The sequence below is a fragment of the Astyanax mexicanus genome, chromosome 5 (genome assembly GCF_023375975.1).
Source record: "Astyanax mexicanus isolate ESR-SI-001 chromosome 5, AstMex3_surface, whole genome shotgun sequence".
NCBI classification, from domain to species: domain Eukaryota; kingdom Metazoa; phylum Chordata; class Actinopteri; order Characiformes; family Acestrorhamphidae; genus Astyanax; species Astyanax mexicanus.
In genome coordinates this window covers 13,255,612-13,281,080 of record NC_064412.1, presented here as the reverse complement: position 1 = coordinate 13,281,080, position 25,469 = coordinate 13,255,612, and the positions used below count along the sequence as shown (strand labels likewise).

Below are 25,469 nucleotides of genomic sequence, written 5' to 3'. Positions count from 1 at the left end.
GTAGTAGTAGTAGTAGTATTAGTAGTAGTATTTATTATGGCAAAGCTAAGTAGCTGCAAGAAACAGACAACAGAAGAGACACGGAGTGGAAAGTGTGTGGATAAGGGGGGAAATGAATAGATAGAGCTGCTGAAGGGGAAACCCCTGTAACTGGCATGGGGACACTCTATTATGCATTAGGCCCAGTCTCTAAAAGTCAGTTCAGAACAATACACACACACACACACACACACACACAAACAACCCACTACCAGCCTTCTTCACAAGTCTGGGAACCTGGCACCTCCCACACACACACACTCATGCACACTCATGCATGCACACTCATTCATGCACACATACACACACACACACACACACACACACACACACACATGCATCCTCACAGACACGAGTGCTTAAATACTCATGCACACACACACACAGCGATACACACAGACACAGATTGAGGCTACTGTCTGCTTGTCTGCCTGCTAGCGCTAAAAGGGTTAGCAGGAAAATAGGTCACAGAGAGCTGGAAATGGAGCCCTGTTTTGAGGCTACAGCTGTATCTCTTTATATGTATTGTGTTCATATATTAGGGGCTAATTTGCAAAAACAGGTGTTATTATTTAAACATACATTTATCAGTTTTTTTTGTAAAACAACTCTTCATACGTAAAAATCATATTTTGGACATAGATTTGTAATATACAGTCACTGTGATGCACAAACACTGTATATTTAATTTTACAAGGAACAGTCTATTAATGGAAGTCAATGTAAAACGGAGCATTTCTACTGGTCCATTCATTGTGAAAAAAAAAATGTTTCTACACTAATTGTCCATTTTATTACATTCACTGAACGTATGCAATTATTTTTTTTAATTACAGTCTGTAATCCATCTGCATTTCTCCAACCTTTATCATCCTCATTTCTCCCTTTTCTTCAATGTTTAGGACCCACAGAATAACCCACTACAGAATAGCTATTATTTGGATGGTGGGTCATTCTTAGTACTGCAGTTAAACTGACATAATGTGTGTGTGTGTGTGTGTGTGTGTGTGTGTTCTAGTAAGAGTGGATCAGACAGCAGTGCTGCTGGAGTTTTTAAACACCTTCGTATCACTTCTGCACTAAGATTAATCCACCAAATAGAAATATCCAGCCAGTAGCATCCTGGACAAATGATCTAAAAGGTGGAGCATCTAGGGAGGAGTATCTAATAGAGTGGAGGACAGTGAATGAACACAGTGTTTTTCAAACTTAAGCAGCACTGCTGTATCTTGTTGGTAAAAAACGCAGGCACGCCACTGACTCATTTGAACCCTGACAATAGTCACCAGTGAACCGTCAGACGTCCGTACCCATCTTAGCTACTCAGGTGCGCTGCCCATGTTTAGTGCCCTGCCAATCTGCCTAAGTCAGATGGCACCCGGTTCTTAAAGGAAATGGCAAGAACATGCTGATTTGTTTATTTCACGTTACGCCCCATGATTAATTTAGAGAATTAGTACATGACTTTTGCGTGTTTTTAGATTATTTTTTGCAACCTCACGATACCAAAGACACACTGATATGCCCTAAACCAAGCTGCACTGTGCACTGTTAACAGTGACCTATAGATTGTTAAATTAGGGCCCATAGTCTGTATTTGTATATGTTGATACATGGCTAAAATATACCTTTCATATTAGAAAACTATGTAAGCAAATATATATATTAATATATGTCATGTATGTAAAATGTATGTATTATCATATATCAAAATTTAACATGGGATATAAGTGGTGCCATATTAGCTTAAAATAAGTATTGTGTATTAAGTTGTTGCTTATAATCAGTTATAAATGTGCTGTAAATTATATCTGGTCCAATCAGTTTAGTGGGGCACTAAGACATTTCTCATAGAACTTTGAATCATTAGAAGATGAGCAATTTTACACTGTTAGCGTGTGATAATGCCAACTGTTACTGTTTGCTGACCGTGAACACTAAAAGCAGTCTAAAAGCAGTGACCTGTGATATAAGAGAAAGTTTGTTCAGCTGTGAAACACCCGTCTATCATGCTGGGCCATTTCTTCCAGTTCATTTAAAAAGCTTCAGATCAGACCATGTTTTGAAGTTGATATCATAAGCAATATGTAAACAGCTTTGAAAGAAGTCAGTTCAGGTGTTTGAATGTGTGTATAGGTGTGGGGGAGTTTACAGTAACTCCTGTGAAGATGATCCAGGGGCTGGGTGGAGGAGGAATGCCTTATGTAATGTTGGTTCATTTTCCACACAGATCTTTCCACTTGTGTGTTTTGAGAGAAACCAGGCATCAAGGCAACAAGGCATCTTTAACTGCATGTGACAGTGTTTCCTCCAGATTTAAGCAAAGAGCAGTGTGACAACTCTATGAAAACTCACCCCTTCTATAAACGTTCAGGTTCTCTACCTGAGCACAGCTGATGGAAGGAACACATAGGTGCACAGAAACAGCTCATGGAAGACAGTATTCCTGGCCAAGTACCCAGATGTTGAGCGAAACAGCTGACCATCATCATTCTGAGCTTCTCAGCTGTCCCAATGTGCCAATGTTAAGACCACCACCATTTTCTTTTCAGTGTCCACCACTATCATCTTTTCAGTGTCCACCACCAGAAATTTTCAGTGTCCTGCCTTAGTGACTACTGTGCTGTTGGATGGATTCACACCCAGCATTTTAAAGAGCTTTAAGAGGCATGTAATTTAAAACTATAAGAACCAGGTTCCCCAAACTGGATCCACTGGATGCAGTATTGTCCCAAACTTTTAGCAAATGATTTGATCTGCCTCACACTCCATCTGGCCCTCATCTCAAGAGAAAAACACATCAGATTGCTGTTCAAAGGCAGCAGTTTAGCATTTAATACAATCATCCCTCAACATCTGGTAACACCTCCATTTGCAACTGGATGTTGGACTTCCTAACTGCCAGGGCTCATTTAGTCACATTAGGGAATGGCATTTCCAGTACCATCTCACTAACCGCTGCTGTTCCCCAGGCCTGTATACTCAGTCCACTGCTGTTCCCTTTGACTGTGCTGTGAAGTACATTTATAATCACATCAACATTGCTAAAAAAATACAACTGGTGAGCAGTAACTAACAGTTTTTTTCTGCAGAACCTTTCACTTAATGTGGACAAAACTCAAGATATGTTTGATGACTTCAGGAGAGTATGTGATCACCCTCTACTAAAGGCCACAAGCTATGTGTTGGATTTCCTCAAATCCACCTCCAACAAAGCTCAACATTTTCTCTTCTTCATGCAGAATCATTTCCCAATCCCATACTCATCATGTTTTATAAAAGAGCATCATGAGCAGCTGCATCTCTATCTGGTTTGGAAATTGCCTCTGATGCAAAACCCTACAGCGTATAGAGAGAATACCTGACGACTATTAAGATTTCTCCTCTAACTATCATAGATATTTACACCTCATACTGCATCCACAAAACCACCAGCATTGTGGATGAACCCACCCATCCCTTCCTCAAACTCTATTAAGTGCTGCCTTTTTGGTAAGCATCACTGACAAAACTCTGCAACAGCTTTTTCCCACAGACAGTTAGACTCCTCAACACATTTTTCAGAAAACACACTTCATTTAACAGAAATCGTATGCCTTTCTACCTCAGTTACAACTTCTGTGCTCATATATTCTAAGTTGACTTCAGAATAACATTTGTGACATAACATTTTATTTATCTCTGAAGCTTTTTTTTCTTTAATATATTCAGTAGTGCTGCAAGAAAATAGTGATTTATATTGCTTTGTAATATTTTTTTGCAGTACTGGATACTGGCATAAAATGTATTTTTAATTATTAGTTTATATGAATTGACAGAGGTTAATTTAGTGTTATCTTTAAACCCTGAGTGCTAGAAAGCAGTTTTGCAATCTGTCATCAGATCCCACAGTTGTAACTGCATATAAAGTAAACGTTTATTTTTATTCAGATTTTATAAATATAATAGTGTTTTTTATACTATGACTTTTTTTTTTATTAAAACAGTCACAATATCTTTTGCAATGAGTTATAATATATTGTATCAAAATCCCTGTATTGTGATATGCATCACATCGCTAAGTTCTGGTAAATACACATCCCAAATATTGTGTAGTACTGCGTGATATTGTGCCAAGACTATCTTTGAATTGAATTATTATGTATTTATTGCACTAATGTTTTTGCCTTGTGTTTGTTTTGCCCTTTATATACTCTGATGTGGGCCTCTGTTGTTTTATGTGGCACCAGGGCCCTGAAGGAACATTATTTCTCTTTACTGTGTACTTTTATATGGTTGAAACAACAGTAAAGCTTCTTGAACTTGAACTTGGGTGCTTATGAGTGTTCTACAACCAGCGTGTTACATTAGTGAGCTATGGTGCCTGTTAAAGCCCTGCAAATGAGAAACAGAAGAATAAATGTGATCCTTTTTTCTTTATTCCAAACTTAAAACTTAAAAACAATACCCAAGATGCTCATCTCTGTTTCAGACTGAAAAAAAAGATCATTTAAAGATGGTGAGTTATGGCATCGTTTAACCGTGACCTGAGGGGCAGAGGCATTAAAGGGGCAATAATGAGCACCACGAAACACAGAGCTAGAACAGAATTGTGCAAGTTTACTTTCACATTCAGAGTAGCTTTCTGAAATAAGAGTGAAAACTTGCCAGGTTGATTTGCACACCATCAAACAGAAAATGTTACCATCTGTCAACCTTATTTGAGGGCTGATTGCAACTGTAATCATTTAGTTGTTTCTCGGCCAGTTGGACCATTCTGACTTATGTTTGTGTCTTTGCAAACAGACAGGCCTCTGAGTTCATGGCCACACTCTGGACACTGCATTCATCCACAAATATTTACCAGCTCACAGTCGTCACTAACACGGCCTGGGTCAGTAGCATGGGGTTCATTGAGGAAAAGCAGGCGTTGGGTATCTTCAGTAGAGAGATAAAGATTTCATCATACATGTAACATGAACACAGGACCCTCAATCTAAACAGTCCTGTTTATTCAAATGGAACAGTTTCAGATTGTTCTCAAATGGATATGTCTTATCTAACCATCCAGAAATTCAAATAGCACAGGTTTTGAGGCAAAAAAAATACTATTTAATAGTTATACTACTTAAACGCATATAATCTGAAACAAACAGCTCATAATAGCAGTCTGTGTGTAATTCCATAGATATTATTTTCCCCACAGAATTGCTATGCCTGACTCTGGCCTATAGATGTTTGCACGTCATATTTACAGCTTAGTTGCATAACTTGTTTTTCTGCCTCCTCCCCTTCCTAAACTCTCAGTCTGGCTTCTTTCCTAGGCACGTTTTAAAGGCCTCTTAGTTATAGGCCACATATTGTGCACAGAATGCATATTCACATATGGAAATCTTTTAAACCTTTCTTTTTTCAGTTTTTTTGGCATTTCCCAGCTCTTCAGTACATAATGAAAGACACAGTCCAAATGTGGTTCTGGTGAGTTATAAAAGACAGGCCTTATTTTGAAGCTGCCAATCAGAAACATATATAATTGTTTCTGTGCGTTCTGTTTGCTTTTTATGGATTTAAATGCTTGTGGATTCTAAAGGGACTTTATCTCACGCAAAGAATGTCTCTACAGACTAAATCACAAACAACGAAGTGATTATTTTACACATTATCTGTAAAGTATGTACTCACCCACGCAGGAAAATGCAATCATTTATTAAATTGGGAAATATCTTAAATTGTATTTTATGCTTTCCTTTTTTACATGGGTTTGTTTAGCAGTAATATTTCATAATTAACATTTCTCATTGATGTAGTTATTGTGCCGATATATGAAGCTCTAAACAATCAGAGTATAATTATTCAGGACAAGAAAATGGGCATGATTTGTAACTTTTGTGCTCTGTAAAAAGGGCTAGACCTTTTCTGTTCCCTGTCTGTTCTAGAAGGTTAACAGCATAGGAATCTGTGTGTCACATTGAGTTTACCTATACGTAGAAGATCAGCCACCTCATAATTTTAACTCAGCCCACTTACTCACTTTTAAAGCTAATTGCCTCATTTAGTTGTTTAGACTGGTTATCCTGTACTGTGCTTTTTTAAAAACAGCTCAGACTGAAACACTCCTTGTAACTTCAGTGGCAATGAGGAATATTTTAACCTCTTAACAGGTCAGGATTTTTGTCAGGTGTCTGCCTGACATCACACTCCTAAATATTGAGAATTTCTATTTAAGTATTACATAAAAAGCTTTCATGTTTGATAAGGAACATTACTAAAAAGCCTAACTGTAATTGTAATAGAAAAAAAAAAGGAAATGTTAAAATATAATGATTAAAATCATAGAATTGGCTCTCTCCTGAATACAAATCAAACATTTCATGTTCTCCAAACCTTTAGTTTCATTATGTTTGTGTAGTTTTTACATCTATTTTCAAACATGCAGAATTGGGGTTGATTCCTGTTACTGATCTGGAATTATTAGGTGGAGCAGAGAGAAAACAGGCAGCTTCTCCTGTAGGAGATTTCAAAGCCCTCAGATTTTCAGAATGTAAATAACTTATTTTACTGCAGAACAAATATATATTTTTATCACCTACACCTGTAGCCCGTATTTATGACAAGGCATTTTATATAGGCTGCTTGGATTTTACTTTTTTTTTTTTTTTTTATAAATGGACCACAAGCATTTTTGATTACCTTAACCGTGTTTAGAATTTATTTATAATCTTTAATTTAAAAAATATACTAAGAATTTGCAGTGTTATACATTTTAAGTAACTTTAAACACATTCATATTGCTCAACCAACACCTAAATCAACCAAGTTGTTTTTTTTCTCATAGGCAGCAGCAGCAGAAAGTCTCATTAGACACTTGCCTCGAGGCACAGCCTTACTAATGTCCTTCAGATCTTTCAGCCTGTAAGCTTACTTCCTGCACAAGACATTTAACCAGGCTCAGTCTTCTCACTATTGAGTGATTCACTGGCCATGACCAGTTGGTGTATCATAACATTCTCTGTAGTCAGCAGACATCTACAGGGACAGTTGCGTCTACTCTGAATTCCATTTGGGAAGATACCGTCTGCTATGAGAACTCCATTTGATATGGAAACTCCATCTGGTACCCCATCTGTTCAGGCAAATAGATAGGAGCTGCTAAATATAAGACCCCAGTGACTTCGAAAAAAAACTCGCTTTAGAATCACAGAAACAATATCAGGTGTTGTTATTATGAATGTAGAGTAATTATAACCTTCAGTCCAGTGTATGCCACCTGCCTTGAACTAGTTGCACACTCTCTACTACTGATTACAATGAAGTTTATATGAACTCTAACCTGGAATTTTCTAACTGCTTACACTTCTATTGTAGCTATTTTCCTGTATGTATTAGACCTGTGTGGATGTACAGTATAATGACTTTAACATTCATTTATAAGTTGTCTGACCAGAGGAGAATGGGTCCCCCTTTACATATTAGCCTTGAAAAATAGTACATGTAATAATATATAAGGAACATGTGTGCCTTGGTTCCTCCCAAGGTTCCTTTCTCCTCCAGCCGTGAGGGAGTTTTTCTTTGCCTTCGTTGGTCACTGGCGGTTCTGTGTTGTATGTTCTATGTTTTGTCTGATTGTCTGTCCTGCTACCACATTTCTGTACAGCTGCTTTGCAAAACATCAGTATATAAATTGGATTTAATTTGACTTTAAAGTACTTTTTGTACGTTTTATATTGTTTTCCTTATATGTGATAGGTGGGGTATTTTGCCATGTGCAGTTTTGCCTGAAAAAGCACCACATATGATTTAAACAGATGCAAATAAACATAAATTCAGTAAAAAGTAACAAGAATGTCTAATTTTTAGTTAAGTAGGTTATATCCTGTGAGCCAAGCTGAAGAATACATTTATTTCCAGATTTTCTGGATGCCCACAGCCAGCATGTGCATATGTTCAGTTCCATTAGCAGCTCACCTGATTTAATATCAGTAAGCTTTGATTTGCCAAACCAGTTGTTGATATGATGAGAACTAGAAATAACACTACTAAACCTGGATGAGGAGAGATTAGGAGATGTTTTAAGAAAAACAGTGCTGTAAAAGCTCTGCTTTTTGTAAATCTGCTGTTTGTATTTATTGTAATGCTGGTGTTTTACTGAGCTAATAAACATTGGTAACGCTTTATAATACAGCCCGCGTTTTAGAGGGTAAGTACCCATTACTTACGGTGTAAGTTCTCTGTATGTACCCTTTACTTACGGTGTAAGTTCTCTGTATGTACCCTTTACTTACGGTGTAAGTTCTCTGTATGAACCAGGGTACATTCAACATACTTACCGGGTCCTACAGGTACTTAACTGTAAGTATAAATAAAGAACACAGAAAGAACCAGGAACAAGAGAGTAACAACTGGGTAACTTTCTGACACTTACCGTGTACTTTACCAAAACATATGGTATAACGTTTCTGTATTTATCAGTTTATTTAAAATACTTATGGGGTTCTCCTAGTACTTAAATGTAGGTACAAATTAATTACCAGGAACAACAGTATAAAAAACTGGATATGTCATTGCCTGCACTTTCCCTAAATTTCTGGTGCAATATTAATGTATGTATATATATGTGTGTCTTATTTAAACATTTTGTTCATGATAGTTATAAAGGTTTCATTCCAGTCATACCCAAGGGACTTATCATTCTAATATATTTTATTAGTTTGAATAAAAAGATAATGCTGAGATTTCAAAGGGAATTTATTTGTTAATACACAGAAAACACAAGGTTTTATTTTAATGGATAATGGTGGATAGGTTTCCATCTTCAGTCCTTTTCTGCTCGACTCTTCTCACCGTTGTTGCCTTTGTCTTGCTCCTGGAGTCCTGGTCCTGGTCCTGTAAAGCTGCTTTTTATAACCCCTGTTCTAAAAAGAAATTTAAACCCACACTTCACCGAGTTCTACTGTTCTTACTCTGAAAGTATGCTGTTCTTACTCTGTAAGTACCCAGTAAGTACTCAGAAACAACAGAGAGCGGGCTGTATTATGTAGTGTGCAGTGTTCTGCTGTTCTTACTCTGTAAGTACCCAGTAAGTACTCAGAAACAACAGAGAGCGGGCTGTATTATGTAGTGTGCAGTGTTCTGCAGTTCTTACTCTGTAAGTACCCAGTAAGTACTCAGAAACAACAGAGAGCGGGCTGTATTATGTAGTGTGCAGTGTTCTGCTGTTCTTACTCTGTAAGTACCCAGTAAGTACTCAGAAACAACAGAGAGCGGGCTGTATTATGTAGTGTGCAGTGTTCTGCAGTTCTTACTCTGTAAGTACCCAGTAAGTACTCAGAAACAACAGAGAGCGGGCTGTATTATGTAGTGTGCAGTGTTCTGCTGTTCTTACTCTGTAAGTACCCAGTAAGTACTCAGAAACAACAGAGAGCGGGCTGTATTATGTAGTGTGCAGTGTTCTGCAGTTCTTACTCTGTAAGTACCCAGTAAGTACTCAGAAACAACAGAGAGCGGGCTGTATTATGTAGTGTGCAGTGTTCTGCAGTTCTTACTCTGTAAGTACCCAGTAAGTACTCAGAAACAACAGAGAGCGGGCTGTATTATGTAGTGTGCAGTGTTCTGCTGTTCTTACTCTGTAAGTACCCAGTAAGTACTCAGAAACAACAGAGAGCGGGCTGTATTATGTAGTGTGCAGTGTTCTGCAGTTCTTACTCTGTAAGTACCCAGTAAGTACTCAGAAACAACAGAGAGCGGGCTGTATTATGTAGTGTGCAGTGTTCTGCAGTTCTTACTCTGTAAGTACATACCACTGAGACCAATTTTTTGTTAAATCTTAATAAAAGCAAAAACAATCTGTACAACAATACATAACATTAAACTTATTTATTTATTTATTTACAATCATCATTGATTATATGTTTCTTTTAGGTAAAATGTTATATTTTTTGTTCTTCTTGATCTTCTTCTTCTTGTGCTTTTCCTTTTTTTCGTCTATCAGAAAGCAGGATGCGGAATCTTCTGCCCCTCTCCATCCTGCTTTTGTCCATAAGAAAAAAAAATGAATAAGTTTACTTTTTAGATGCAATTATATGTATCATTAATTTCAAAGCATGTCACACAAGTTTTTAGCCTTTAGCAAATACTCATTGTGCATTTATAAAGTACATACAGTTGGAAGTTTACATACACTCATGGACACAAATGTCATGGAAATGTTTGCAAATACAGATTTACACATGAGTGATCACAAAAATTATGCAAGATAGTTTTGTCACTGGATCAGAAATAATTTAATTAATCAACTGGCCAATAGGAAAGTTATAATAGCATCATGCTTTTTGGCAGTTTTTTTTGGCAATAGATACATTAAAAAAGGTAAAGGGAAAATGAAGAGAGTAGGAAAGCTCAGAATTCTGCGGCTGAACCTAAAACTATCAGCTACACTGCTGGAATAAGCAAGGCAACTTTTTAACACTCTGGCCTCAAACATACAGGAAACGTGTATTGTGCTTAAAAGTTGTATCTGTGCAAGGAAACCAACAAATTTAGCGACATCTACTACTTCAGCCAAGAATGATCAAAACTACAACCACACAGACACACGCAAAGGCAACGTGTTGACACGTCTCAGAGGTATAAACTTATATATGTATATACTACGTCTTGTCTCTTGAACCCAATATTGTGAGATGAGTATCTCGTCACACCTTTTGTGAGCAGTGAACACTGCACATACACATTCAGTGTGAAACAGCTTAGCATGGAGCAGCAGCAAAGATGCATTAGTTAACAGCTGTAGTAATTATCTGGCTAATATATCAGATTAATCTGACCACAAACAAACTGCTCCAGACCACAGGGCACCTAAAGAGGACTTGTGATTAGGAAGGTGTTGATAATGTTATGCTTGATCTGTGTATTTCTGCAACTGAAAGTGAGAGAGAATTTAAACGATTTAAACAATAATTTACACATGCACACGGAGACACACACACACCTGAAGGACCTGCAGCCATGTCAGGAACAGATGTTAATTTGTCCACATGTTCCTTCAAAACTGTGCATTCATCATGTAGGAATTTGATTTCCACCTTTAGCTTTGCCACCTCAACTAAAAACAAAAACAAAAGAAAGTACAACATGTTAAGAGTGTAAAACCTTGTGCTGCTTGAGAAAATGTTTTAGGCTAATGGATTAATAAAAGAGTCACACCCCTAATGTATGTATCAAGTTTGCTTTAGTTTAATAAATGGTTTCATTTATAATTACATATAAATTATACAGATGCAGTTAGTCACATTTAAGGGGGAGGGGGGATCACTGTTTGTAAAATGCCTGGATGATGGGGCAAAAATATATACAGTGCCTCAAATAGGGCAGTGCAACAAGATGATATGTTTCATTATGACAATAAAAAAATGTCTATTGTTTAGTATTAAGGTCTATCATCTATATTGTTGCAAAATACAACTTATTTTTTTGTTGCCTGGGTGATGCACCAAGGCTAATAGGATAGAAATGGGATAATAGGACAGCCCTACATCAGGATAGAAATGTTTGATCAAATTGCAAGGCCCTACCTCCGAGTACTATTCAACCCCCTACAGATTTTGCAAGTTAAACAGTCACAATTAACATATAATCGTGAAATATGGACTATACGTGGCCCTGGACATGTTAAATACACTGTAGCAAAAAAAATATTCTCTGTTAAATTCATTTTGAAACATTTTGAAAAGTTAAAAATGGTCAATTATTATCCAACAATTCAAACCACCAGAATTCTGTTTTAAAATGTATTTGAGCTATTACAAACAATGAGCTTCACATGCTTGGATTAATTTTTTTTCTGACTACAAAAGCCCCTCCCTAAACAAAAGAACAGCACTCATACATGGTAAGCATGGAAAACACTTGTCACAGATAAAACCCTGGAGGGTCACAAGGCTGTCAAGGGCTATAAAACCCTTTCAATGAGTTGGGCCTTTATGTCTTTGCTGTCGGGAGCATCATCCAGAAGTGGAAGGATTATGTAGCTACTTTTAACCTTACATGCCCTGGACAGCCTTTCAAAGTTTCCTCCTGTGCAGAGATCAGTCTTGTCTAAATGGTCATGGCTAGCTAATGGTGGTGGGGACATTGGTTTCAAAAAATACCATAAGTAATGAATTACATCACAATAGTTCCAAGCAAAATACTTAACATAAAGTCTTATAGTGACAATATATGTAATGGACTACCTTAGAAGGGAAACTAGTCGAGCATGTTCGTATAGATATCTATCCAAAGCCAAAACTATTAATACATTACCTTTAACCTTTTGATGCGCAACACAGGTTTGCAATAAATTAATTTAAATTTAAATTAATTTAATCATTCAGTATTCAGTATTTTGGATCATAGTGCATCCTTATTTTATTTTGTATTTTCTTACTTTTTTAATAAAAGCTCTTTTTTTATCACTACTCCTCTAATGTGCAACATGGGTCAAAAATGGCCAGCAAGATATATCATAGAACCCATAGAAATCACAGCAGATGTATAATATTCGGTTGCTGCATTTCAATTTATATAATATCCACTGTCACCTTGGCTGCTTGACCTGCTTCTTTCTTGTCTTGATGCTTCATCCTTGGTCACACCTGTCTCTTCATTGTCCACATATTTTTGAGGAAGAAGTCTTTTTGGTCTTTCCATCTTAGGGCACAGAGTAAAAATGTTCATGAAATTTGTAAATGAAAACAAAAAATATACTGTTTTGTCAAAAACCTATTTAACATTCATTTTTTTGTTGTTGTGCAGTAATTTTGTAGATCATAGATATGAGACTGTATAAACATACATAGTTTGAATCAGAACTGAAAATAATTATTGAATTAAATTATTATTAACACTACATTTTTTGTTGTTGATACTTATGTGTACTAAATAAGGGTATGTTGTTTGACGGTTGTGTATTATTATTAATATTAGTGCATATTTCATATTGTAAGACTGCACCCTTAACTTTAATATTAGTTAGGATGTCTGAATCATTAATTGAAAATACTTTTATTTAGAAATGTATGTAACTTTATTAAATAATTAAATAAATGTTGGATGAACGAACTATTTTACAAAAAATGTTTGATTAAATAAATTTTACAATAATAAAGATGTGTAAAAGAGCAGTGCATTTATAAAAAAAGAGAAGCTCAAAAATGGTAGTATATTAAAATTATTATAAAACACAATACATTAATAAGTATGAAATACACAAAGTTAAATTACTGCATTAATATGTGAATGATAATTTGTTATAATAATAGTAGGAAACATTGTGTTTTTCTGAACATATTTTCTGCAGACTAAACATAACAATACAATATTTAAATGTAATTTGATATTATGTTAAAAATCCATCAGGTCTAGTGCATTTCATATACTGTAATGTTACAAAACAATCCAAATAAGCCAATATTTAAAATAATAAACTGAATGAAGGAAAGGTTGAAATTAAATAATCCCTGATTATCTACACATAAATGAATTGCAAACCAAATTAACCAGCTGAGGATCTAACAATCATGGCTGGGTTTAAGATCATTAAGTCTGATGTTCTTAATGTTAAGATGCTTTTGGAAAACAGATCATTATAAGTTCTATATACCATAACTGTAAATATTAAAAAGAAAATCCTGCATAAAAATGACCTAGACGTATTGTTAAACTATCAATTAATATGTAATTATTAAGTATTAATGAGTAGAGCAGACCATCATGGATCAATATTAAGAATAATAATAATAATAATAATAATAATAATAATAATATTACTCTACTAACATTACTAACTATGAAACTTTTTAATGGATTCAAAGGGTGCATTTTCCGATCCTATGGCCGTCACAAAAAAAATAGCTTTATATTTTGCTTCTTGTTTGAGCAGACCGCTCTATTGGACATTCTCAGTACCACCTTAAATTGCGCAACATACTTTCTATTCCTGCAGCAATATTTAAGGTGGAATGGGGGAAAATGATGCGCCACTTAAGGTGTAACAGGGTATTTGAACAAAAAAAAAAAAAAACTCACAACAGCCTTGTTATTTTCTTTGAAGTAATTTTGTTATGAACCCTATAGCTTCAGTTAACCTAGCTATCACTACAAATCCATGCTGTCGGGAGCAGAGCAAAAAACGTTGCTGAGGAGCTGTGTGTTGACCAGCTAGAGGATTTATAATTTAAACTAGTTAAGCTAAGATTGGTAACATCTATGTATGTTGACTTAAAATCAATAAACCCTATTATGCATATCAATATTAATGTCTCATATCATATTCCACCTTACCTCGCTCCATGCTTAACAGCCAGTGTTGTAGTACAAACAGTTAACCAAGTGAACTAAGTTTAAATTCTCAGTACTCCACCTACTGGAAGGGAGGTTTAGCAATACTGCTAGCTTAATGCTTTCAATTTTTTTTGTCGCAAACCAATTCCAAGGTACCTATAACTAGTCTACAAAGTAAATAAAATAACAGTAAAACAGAAAAAAACATTTTCTAAATAAATAATTAGTAAAATAAATACAAAAAATGTTGACCTATCTTGACAATATCACTTAATTAAGTATTGGGTTTGATCATTTGAACAAGGCATAAAATGAAATTATATTAATAATAATATTATTACAGTAATCATAATAAAAACGTATTATTATTATTATTATTATTTTATATTTAACTATATATATATATATATATATATATATATATATATATATATATATATATATATATATATATATATATATATATTATATATTCAAATTTTGTTTTATTTAAAAGGGTATAAGTGCTTTGTTATGCTATATTATTGTTATGTTTGTCACATTTAATCGTCTTAAAATTACAATAATATTGTTTTTCGTAATAATGTATTTGACAAAACATCGTCCACAAAAATGTTATTATGAAACACATATGCATGTATTACTTTTTGTTTGACAGCAACAAATTAAAAGAAAATATATTATGGCCAATTAGACATTTACGAGAGTAAATGTGAATGCAGCAGGAAATGACGTCAGGACCGCAGGAGTTGTTTGGAAAACTGAGTGGCACAAAGCGAGGGAGCCAGCAGCCGTGAAAAAAGGAGACACGAAAGGAAAAAGGTAAAATCAGTTTAGGTTAACTATCTATCATTGACATGAGTAAAGCGTTACTTACTGGAATTATATCGCGGTCACGCCATCTGCACTTAGAAAACGCTCGGTCGCGCTATCTACACCGAGAACTGGAGTGCGCGTCTAAGCCGTGTATTACGGTAGCCGCGTGCACAGCGCACCCGGAGGAGCAGAGACTGGCGCTTCTCGTGCAGAGACTTAAAATGGAACAGAAACTAGTTTTACACCCAAATAAACATGATTTAATGAGGGATAATCCACAAATATACACCAGAAAGACCACTGCTTATCTGTAGAGCAGTGTAACGTTTTGGAAAAAGAGCTATTAAATAAGCAAATCAAATTAATATCATATCACAACACTAAATTCTTAGTGATCTTTTTCTCATATATCCCAGATAAATGTTTGAAGTGATATTACCGTATCATTTTGGAGTAATTTGATACCAAAAATGTCCATTCGTTTTTTTTTAAGATATTTCGGGGCTATAAAACCAAAAAAAAATCTAATTGTTATCATATTAGACAATGAAATCCGTGAAGAAGACATTCCATACTGTTAATGTTATTCATGTCAAGTGATATTACTGTAAAATTTTAGAGTAAAATATATTTAGAGAAAAATATCTAATCTAATCAAATTGTTATCCAATGCTACCAAGACAGCCTTAAAGAACACATTCCATACTAATAATGACATGAATAACAAAGAATATTACTGTATCATTTTGGAGTAATTGGATACCAAACTTAAGAAAAAATGTCCAATCGCTTTAGCATAAACCACATTTCAAAGTCCTATAAAACCAGCAAATCAAATGGTTATCCAATGCTACCAAGACAGCCTTAAAGAAAACATTCCATACTAATAATAGATTGAGTAACAAAGAATATTACTGTATCATTTTGGAGTAATTGGATACCCAACTTAGGAAAAATGTCTATTCGGTTGTCCTATAAAACCAGCAAATCAAATGGTTATCCAATGACACTCAGACAGTCTTGAAGAACACATTCCATACATTCCATTAATGGCATGAGTAACAAAGGATATTACTGTGTCATTTTGGAGTAATGGTATACCAAACTTAGGAAAATGTCTATTCGGTTGTGCATAAAACGGATTTAGAGTCCTATAAAACCAGCAACTTAAATTGTTATCCAGTTCCACAAAGACTGTCTTAAAGAACCCATGTTATACTATTAATGACATGAGTAACAAAGGATATAACTGTATTATTTTGGAGTAATTGAATACCAAACTTAGGAAAAATGTCTGTTCGCTTTTGCATAAACCACATTTCAAAGTCCTATAATACCAGCAAATCAAATTGTTATTCAATGCACCAGAACAGTCTTGAAGAACACATTCCATGGAATGTGTTCTTTAAGACTGTCTTGGTGGTATTGGATAACATTTTGATTTTTTGGTTTTATAGGACTCCGAAATCCTTCCACTTCTGGATGATGCTCCCGACAGCAAAGACATAAAGGCCCAACTCATTGAAAGGGTTTTATAGCCCTTGCCAGCCTTGTGACCCTCCAGGGTTTTATCTGTGACAAGTGTTTTCCATGCTTACCATGTATGAGTGCTGTTCTTTTGTTTAGGGAGGGGCTTTTGTAGTCAGAAAAAAAATTAATCCAAGCATGTGAAGCTCATTGTTTGTAATAGCTCAAATACGTTTTAAAACTTGAGGGAACCACACAGAATTCTGGTGGTTTGAATTGTTGGATAATAATTGACCATTTTTAACTTTTCAAAATGTTTCAAAATGAATTTAACAGAGAATATTTTTTTTGCTACAGTGTATTTAACATGTCCAGGGCCACGTATAGTCCATATTTCACGATTATATGTTAATTGTGACTGTTTAACTTGCAAAATCTGTAGGGGGTTGAATAGTACTCGGAGGTAGGGCCTTGCAATTTGATCAAACATTTCTATCCTGATGTAGGGCTGTCCTATTATCCAATTTCTATCCTATTAGCCTTGGTGCATCACCCAGGCAACAAAAAAATAAGTTGTATTTTGCAACAATATAGATGATAGACCTTAATACTAAACAATAGACATTTTTTTATTGTCATAATGAAACATATCATCTTGTTGCACTGCCCTATTTGAGGCACTGTATATATTTTTGCCCCATCATCCAGGCATTTTACAAACAGTGATCCCCCCTCCCCCTTAAATGTGACTAACTGCATCTGTATAATTTATATGTAATTATAAATGAAACCATTTATTAAACTAAAGCAAACTTGATACATACATTAGGGGTGTGACTCTTTTATTAATCCATTAGCCTAAAACATTTTCTCAAGCAGCACAAGGTTTTACACTCTTAACATGTTGTACTTTCTTTTGTTTTTGTTTTTAGTTGAGGTGGCAAAGCTAAAGGTGGAAATCAAATTCCTACATGATGAATGCACAGTTTTGAAGGAACATGTGGACAAATTAACATCTGTTCCTGACATGGCTGCAGGTCCTTCAGGTGTGTGTGTGTCTCCGTGTGCATGTGTAAATTATTGTTTAAATCGTTTAAATTCTCTCTCACTTTCAGTTGCAGAAATACACAGATCAAGCATAACATTATCAACACCTTCCTAATCACAAGTCCTCTTTAGGTGCCCTGTGGTCTGGAGCAGTTTGTTTGTGGTCAGATTAATCTGATATATTAGCCAGATAATTACTACAGCTGTTAACTAATGCATCTTTGCTGCTGCTCCATGCTAAGCTGTTTCACACTGAATGTGTATGTGCAGTGTTCACTGCTCACAAAAGGTGTGACGAGATACTCATCTCACAATATTGGGTTCAAGAGACAAGACGTAGTATATACATATATAAGTTTATACCTCTGAGACGTGTCAACACGTTGCCTTTGCGTGTGTCTGTGTGGTTGTAGTTTTGATCATTCTTGGCTGAAGTAGTAGATGTCGCTAAATTTGTTGGTTTCCTTGCACAGATACAACTTTTAAGCACAATACACGTTTCCTGTATGTTTGAGGCCAGAGTGTTAAAAAGTTGCCTTGCTTATTCCAGCAGTGTAGCTGATAGTTTTAGGTTCAGCCGCAGAATTCTGAGCTTTCCTACTCTCTTCATTTTCCCTTTACCTTTTTTAATGTATCTATTGCCAAAAAAAACTGCCAAAAAGCATGATGCTATTATAACTTTCCTATTGGCCAGTTGATTAATTAAATTATTTCTGATCCAGTGACAAAACTATCTTGCATAATTTTTGTGATCACTCATGTGTAAATCTGTATTTGCAAACATTTCCATGACATTTGTGTCCATGAGTGTATGTAAACTTCCAACTGTATGTACTTTATAAATGCACAATGAGTATTTGCTAAAGGCTAAAAACTTGTGTGACATGCTTTGAAATTAATGATACATATAATTGCATCTAAAAAGTAAACTTATTCATTTTTTTTTCTTATGGACAAAAGCAGGATGGAGAGGGGCAGAAGATTCCGCATCCTGCTTTCTGATAGACGAAAAAAAGGAAAAGCACAAGAAGAAGAAGATCAAGAAGAACAAAAAATATAACATTTTACCTAAAAGAAACATATAATCAATGATGATTGTAAATAAATAAATAAATAAGTTTAATGTTATGTATTGTTGTACAGATTGTTTTTGCTTTTATTAAGATTTAACAAAAAATTGGTCTCAGTGGTATGTACTTACAGAGTAAGAACAGCAGAACACTGCACACTACATAATACAGCCCGCTCTCTGTTGTTTCTGAGTACTTACTGGGTACTTACAGAGTAAGAACTGCAGAACACTGCACACTACATAATACAGCCCGCTCTCTGTTGTTTCTGAGTACTTACTGGGTACTTACAGAGTAAGAACTGCAGAACACTGCACACTACATAATACAGCCCGCTCTCTGTTGTTTCTGAGTACTTACTGGGTACTTACAGAGTAAGAACTGCAGAACACTGCACACTACATAATACAGCCCGCTCTCTGTTGTTTCTGAGTACTTACTGGGTACTTACAGAGTAAGAACAGCAGAACACTGCACACTACATAATACAGCCCGCTCTCTGTTGTTTCTGAGTACTTACTGGGTACTTACAGAGTAAGAACAGCAGAACACTGCACACTACATAATACAGCCCGCTCTCTGTTGTTTCTGAGTACTTACTGGGTACTTACAGAGTAAGAACTGCAGAACACTGCACACTACATAATACAGCCCGCTCTCTGTTGTTTCTGAGTACTTACTGGGTACTTACAGAGTAAGAACAGCAGAACACTGCACACTACATAATACAGCCCGCTCTCTGTTGTTTCTGAGTACTTACTGGGTACTTACAGAGTAAGAACAGCATACTTTCAGAGTAAGAACAGTAGAACTCGGTGAAGTGTGGGTTTAAATTTCTTTTTAGAACAGGGGTTATAAAAAGCAGCTTTACAGGACCAGGACCAGGACTCCAGGAGCAAGACAAAGGCAACAACGGTGAGAAGAGTCGAGCAGAAAAGGACTGAAGATGGAAACCTATCCACCATTATCCATTAAAATAAAACCTTGTGTTTTCTGTGTATTAACAAATAAATTCCCTTTGAAATCTCAGCATTATCTTTTTATTCAAACTAATAAAATATATTAGAATGATAAGTCCCTTGGGTATGACTGGAATGAAACCTTTATAACTATCATGAACAAAATGTTTAAATAAGACACACATATATATACATACATTAATATTGCACCAGAAATTTAGGGAAAGTGCAGGCAATGACATATCCAGTTTTTTATACTGTTGTTCCTGGTAATTAATTTGTACCTACATTTAAGTACTAGGAGAACCCCATAAGTATTTTAAATAAACTGATAAATACAGAAACGTTATACCATATGTTTTGGTAAAGTACACGGTAAGTGTCAGAAAGTTACCCAGTTGTTACTCTCTTGTTCCTGGTTCTTTCTGTGTTCTTTATTTATACTTACAGTTAAGTACCTGTAGGACCCGGTAAGTATGTTGAATGTACCCTGGTTCATACAGAGAACTTACACCGTAAGTAAAGGGTACATACAGAGAACTTACACCGTAAGTAAAGGGTACATACAGAGAACTTACACCGTAAGTAATGGGTACTTACCCTCTAAAACGCGGGCTGTATTATAAAGCGTTACCTAAACATTTACTGCCCAGATAAGAAGCTTTTTCTTTACTTAAAATTCCCACAGGTGCTTAAAACATTTGCACAATACTGTATTTTTATAAAAAAATAACAAGATATTTAATTTGTCCCAGATGTTCAGTCTTTTAAAACAGAAAAAAAGTCATTATGAGCATTTAAAAATGCCACTTTAGGTCAACAATGTTATCATTAAATGTTTCACAAAGTTTTCAATAACATTTCCCACCCTGTCAAGGTAAGCTGCCTGATGGTGGACAACGACAGGGTTAGTGAAAATAGACTCATGCAAAAAAAAAAAAAAAATGTGATTAGGCTGTGGAAATGTGATTTTTGTGTAGCCTGTACTCTTGAAACTTTGATTTAAAATATTAAATTAAAATATAAAAAATATGTATTATATAAAGGCACAGTATTCTGACAATGACCTTTATATACGGATCTAATCTGCGTTTTGCTTCACCTGCACTTTCACGCCAAACTCATAACAGAATTACATAATACAATGCTGGGCTAAATTCAAAGGTCAGTTAAAGATTAGCCATTCATTGTTTCTCCATTCAACAACTTTATTGTAGAATCATTTCAGTCAAGATACAGATGATAATACAACATGACGAGATAATATGACTGAGAAGGTATACAGTATAATTAAGTTGTATGTTTCTCTCGTGTTATTAGCATGAAGTAGCATGACCGAGCAGGAATGCTGTTTACAGCAAGAGATCAAAGGCTTCAGGGCTCAGGACAAACTCCTGCTGGACGCAATTATGGAGGAAGTCATTTACAGCGTCCCACACTGCGGATATCCATGTCAGGTTAATACTTCACACTGCTGACTCCTCGCTTTTCTCATTCAAGTGCAGAGCAGACACGTTCCAAATCATAAACCTGACCTGGCGAGATAAGCAAAAAAGAGTTTATTAGTGAGCAAAAATACGGGACAGTCTACAGGTCCAGTGTTTTTGACTGATTGCTGACTGTTGTTGTTGCAGGTACTGTATAAAAATAAATGTGTAAATATGTGTAGGCTACTGTATTGTGGCTTGGTGACAGCCCCTAAAATTAAAGTCAAACACATTCACACCTGTGCTGTACAGCAACACGCAAGCAACATAGCCCTGCATTCACACACTTTGGTGAGATAAATTTAGAATGAAAACATACACCAGCTCAGACTTGGCCATGTCTAGTAGATTATCATCTTCCCAGCAGGAGAGCACTTCAGCAAATGCGTGTACATTTTTCACAAGAAGTCTTTAATATTTTATCACTATAAAATCATGAATAAAATGTGTATTAAAACATGTGTATTAAGTCAGCCAGTACTAATTACTCTCCTGGAAGTTCATAAAAGAATAGTTTGCGCAGTGAAAGAATTTAGATCTTTGAAGGAGATTTTCTAGATCTTGCCCTCATGATCCTGCACAGACTTGCATCAATGATCAGAAATTGGTGGATTAAACGAAAGCTGTTGTTTTTTATTTTATTTCTAATTTTTCCCATTTTCTCCCCAATTTACACGGCCAATTACCCAACCCACTCATTAGGACTCCCCCTATCACCAGTAATGCTTCCTCCGATACATGTGAAGCCAACCAACGCTTCTTTTTGAGCTGCTGCTGATGCAGCATTGCCAAGCAGCACCCTTGGAGGAAAGCACAGCGACTCGGTTCTGATACATCAGCTCACAGACGCCCTGTGCTGCGGACATCACTCTTTAATGATGTGGGGAGAGAGCGCCATCTACCCACCCGGAGGAAGCAAGGCCAATTTTGCTCCCTCTGCGCACCGGCAGCTTGATGGCAAAGCTGCATGAGCGGGGGTTCGAACCTGCGACCTCCCACTCATAGTGGCAGCGCTTTAGACCGCTGGACCACTGGGCGTCAACAAAAGCTGTTCTAGTAGTAGTCCAATTTGGCATAACTGGACAAAAGCTCTTAGCACTGCCAAGAAACCAAACACTCAACTCTGTTGATTAGGAGAGTGGAGAGACCATTAACTAAATGTTTAGTAAAAGAAGATTTAGCTTTTAAATCATGTAATGCTCCACTGACCTGTAATAAATTCTGCTAATTTTGTTATGTAACTTTGGTAAAGTGGACAGGACAGTGTTCATGAGAACTGTGTGATGTTGCAGAACTTGATTCATATTTGTGTAAAATCTAGTGATATTACCATATTTTTTGCACTGTAAGGAGCACATTAATTCCCTACATTAAATCCTTGAATGAAAATTGTCACTGCGCTTTAAAATCCTTAACCCTTAAAGCCTTAAAAAGCTTTATGTGTTAATTTTATCAGTCAGGTTGTAAGGAACAGTAAAGCCACTTCACTGAAGTACAGCGTTACAGAAGTTTCAGTTATTTCTCTAGCAGTTTTAGCATTAACCGCTAAGCGCTAGCTCTTTTGCTGCTCATAGGTGAGTTTTATCTGCTAACCCCGGCTAGCACTGCTGGAGTAGCATTAACATTAGCCACTTACCGTGCTAAGCACTAGTTCTTTTGCCATTCAGAGGTGAGTATATTGGACTGTAGTCTGCGTGTTTACTGTGTTAAAACAAGCTACATGGTACGAACTGCTACCTAATATCCTCATGGTTAACTGGAACACTAACTGCTAGCATGTATCTTTTAGTAGTGAATCAAAGCATGACTTACACTTCCCTAAAGGGAGCCCAGAAAATAGAAATGCTGATTTTTTTTACATAATGCTGTTTAGTTTAAGTTTTTATTGTTTCATTATTTTCATTTAAATTAACATTCTTATTATTATATACACACTGCCACTGTCCTACAACTTAAGGCCTATTTAAAGCCCACAGGACCCAACATTATAACCATAACAGACACCTGTGTCCCCCTGTGTTCACCCTGTGTCAGGCATATTTTAATTGTCAACATTTTATATGGATTTTTACCAAACACACAGTGTGCAGTGTTTTATGACCTGCCCATAAAGACCTTTATAGCATGCTGGGTGAACTTCATAACTCTGTATCTGTTGCTAATCAGATCACACTGATGAATTCCTTGACAGCATGAAATAATGTTATATCAATAGCATCGAACAGAAAGCTTTGCTTTGACTACTATTATACTTGTTCTAGTAGGGAGAAGTATTGTTTGTTTATATGATGAACTCTTCATTTATTTCACACTGAAAGCCAGGTACAATCATATGTTTTCACAATGATAAGCTCACTGTTAGCACCAGGCTATCAGTGGTGCACATCAATCTTTAATCAGAAGTTCTGCATGTAAAAAAAAAAAAACTAGCTAAATTGTTCTTACTTTACTCAGCTTTTTTACACTGAAGTTACTTAACAAATTTGTGTTATTGAGTGAAAGCTGAGTCAGTTGTGGTGTTGTAATGAAATACAGTAGAGTTGTCAGATGTACTTAACAAGTGCATGTTTGGTAAATGTAACATTGTCAAGTAAACTCAACAAACTTTGTTACTCTCTTTATCTGGGTGTACAGTACATGGCCTTGCTTAAAATTCCATTGGCCACTGACAGTTTGAAGCTTGAAAATGTTTTTTCAGGTGTTTGGAAATAAACTCGCATCACATGTGGAGCCTCAATTGTAACCCATCTGAACTAACTCAAACCTGAAAAAAAAACGTTTACAATCTAATGAAAGACTTCTCTTCTTTTGTTAAGATTATGTTAGCCAATTTAGTTGGCTGGTCACAGATGTATTGATTATATTTTTGCTAACCGCACCAAAATCATGTTGGTTTTATAAAAGTTGGTAAAGTAGATTAATCTTACAGTATCAACTCAGGTAAGTTGCACTTAATTCTCACAATAAGATTTTTACTAATAGTATATTGTTTTATTTATGAAAATGTATTGTTGTACAATATTTGTCCAAATTAATCAACCAAGTTTTGTGGCACCAGTGGATATTTTTAGAGTGTAGCTGAAACTATGTGACATGTTAGCATGCATCATCCAGTAATATCAATGAGGCTTTTTGTGCTTGATTTTATGCACAGTGTATTCATTTTACCTTCTGAAGTCTCCATTGCTCCACCAGCCGCTCACGTTCAGTAAAACTGAGCTGGATCCTCTTTCAGAACCTGTACGTGTGACGTAAGTATGTAAAGACGCATGTCCAGAAGAACTCCCGTGAAAAGCGACTCAACATCCCAGTTTTTACAATAAATATTAATGGCTTAGCAGGGATGGTCGTTCCAGCACACTGGTACCATTAAACACAATATTTTGTCCCTTCTACACTCAGCAATGCTTCTGCTTTCAGTTTAGAAACAAAGAAATTTGGATTGCCAATTTAAATTATTAACATTATTGGATGATTATGGACGAAGAAAGCCACTGCACAAAAATGTAAAAGGCACTATGGCCTTCAACTAGTAAAAAGGCACATGACCAAGCATCCATAGCTGTTGTGCTTGTGTGTGTGTGAACTGAAGAACTGATTCAGTTCCACCAGGATTGAGTAGAGGCTGTTCAGTTCTGGTTCTGCAGAGTCACAGAACAGCAAAGTTTCTCTTCCCTCCTCAAACACACCTACTAAATCTGGCCATAAACAAGCGGAATGAACAAGATGTCTCTGTGCAGGGAAATGACTTAACTATGCTGAACACTGTACCTGGTGTAGAGCAATGATATGCTCTAACACAAGAAATTAGATTAGATTAGATAAGATTAAAATATGCTGACTTTTATAGTTAAATCCCAGCAAGCAAAAGTCTTAATAAAGATATGCACTCATAGTTGAACCCTTAAGGAACTTTTTAGATTTCATTGCTATTCAGAAAGAATGAATGTCACCAGAAACACTAAATGATTACAAGTTTAGACTGATATGGGCCATATTTATTAGCAGACAAACCAAGTCTCCCTGAAGCTGCAGGAGTCTCCCGCATTTCAGTAGTGGCTCCCTGACGCCCGCAAGTCACATATAATCTCCCGGAATTCAGAACGAGTGCCCCAAACCCGCACACAGGCCACAGACTTTTTTTCTCTAATCGCGTGTGGGAAGGAGAGAGAGAAAACAGAGAGGATTCTGATTGGCCTGTTCTCTGCAAAGAGTCTGTGAGACAGCCAATCAGTTTTTAGTGTAGGCGGGCTATGTTTTTCCCCCTCCCGGACGGGATTTTTTCA

The 25,469-nt window shown here is 36.0% G+C and overlaps 1 protein-coding gene and 1 long non-coding RNA gene across 4 annotated transcripts in view; one reads left to right on the top strand and one right to left on the bottom strand.

Moving 5' to 3' along the window:
• The window catches only part of cfap100 (cilia and flagella associated protein 100), a 91,188-nt gene that overhangs the window by 26,537 nt on the left and 39,182 nt on the right, over positions 1-25,469 (top strand). The window lies entirely within an intron of this gene.
• Positions 9,865-15,330, bottom strand: LOC111189833 (uncharacterized). Of its 3 annotated transcripts, none has more exons than XR_007439096.1 (4): positions 15,215-15,330; positions 12,597-12,705; positions 11,006-11,119; positions 9,865-10,044 (listed from the first exon to the last, which is right to left on the bottom strand). It is a non-coding gene; the product is annotated as an uncharacterized LOC111189833 (long non-coding RNA). The 3 variants fall into 3 exon arrangements; XR_007439094.1 differs by having other exon boundaries at positions 9,865-10,041; positions 15,215-15,328; XR_007439095.1 differs by lacking the exon at positions 15,215-15,330 and adding an exon at positions 14,338-14,437 and having other exon boundaries at positions 9,865-10,041.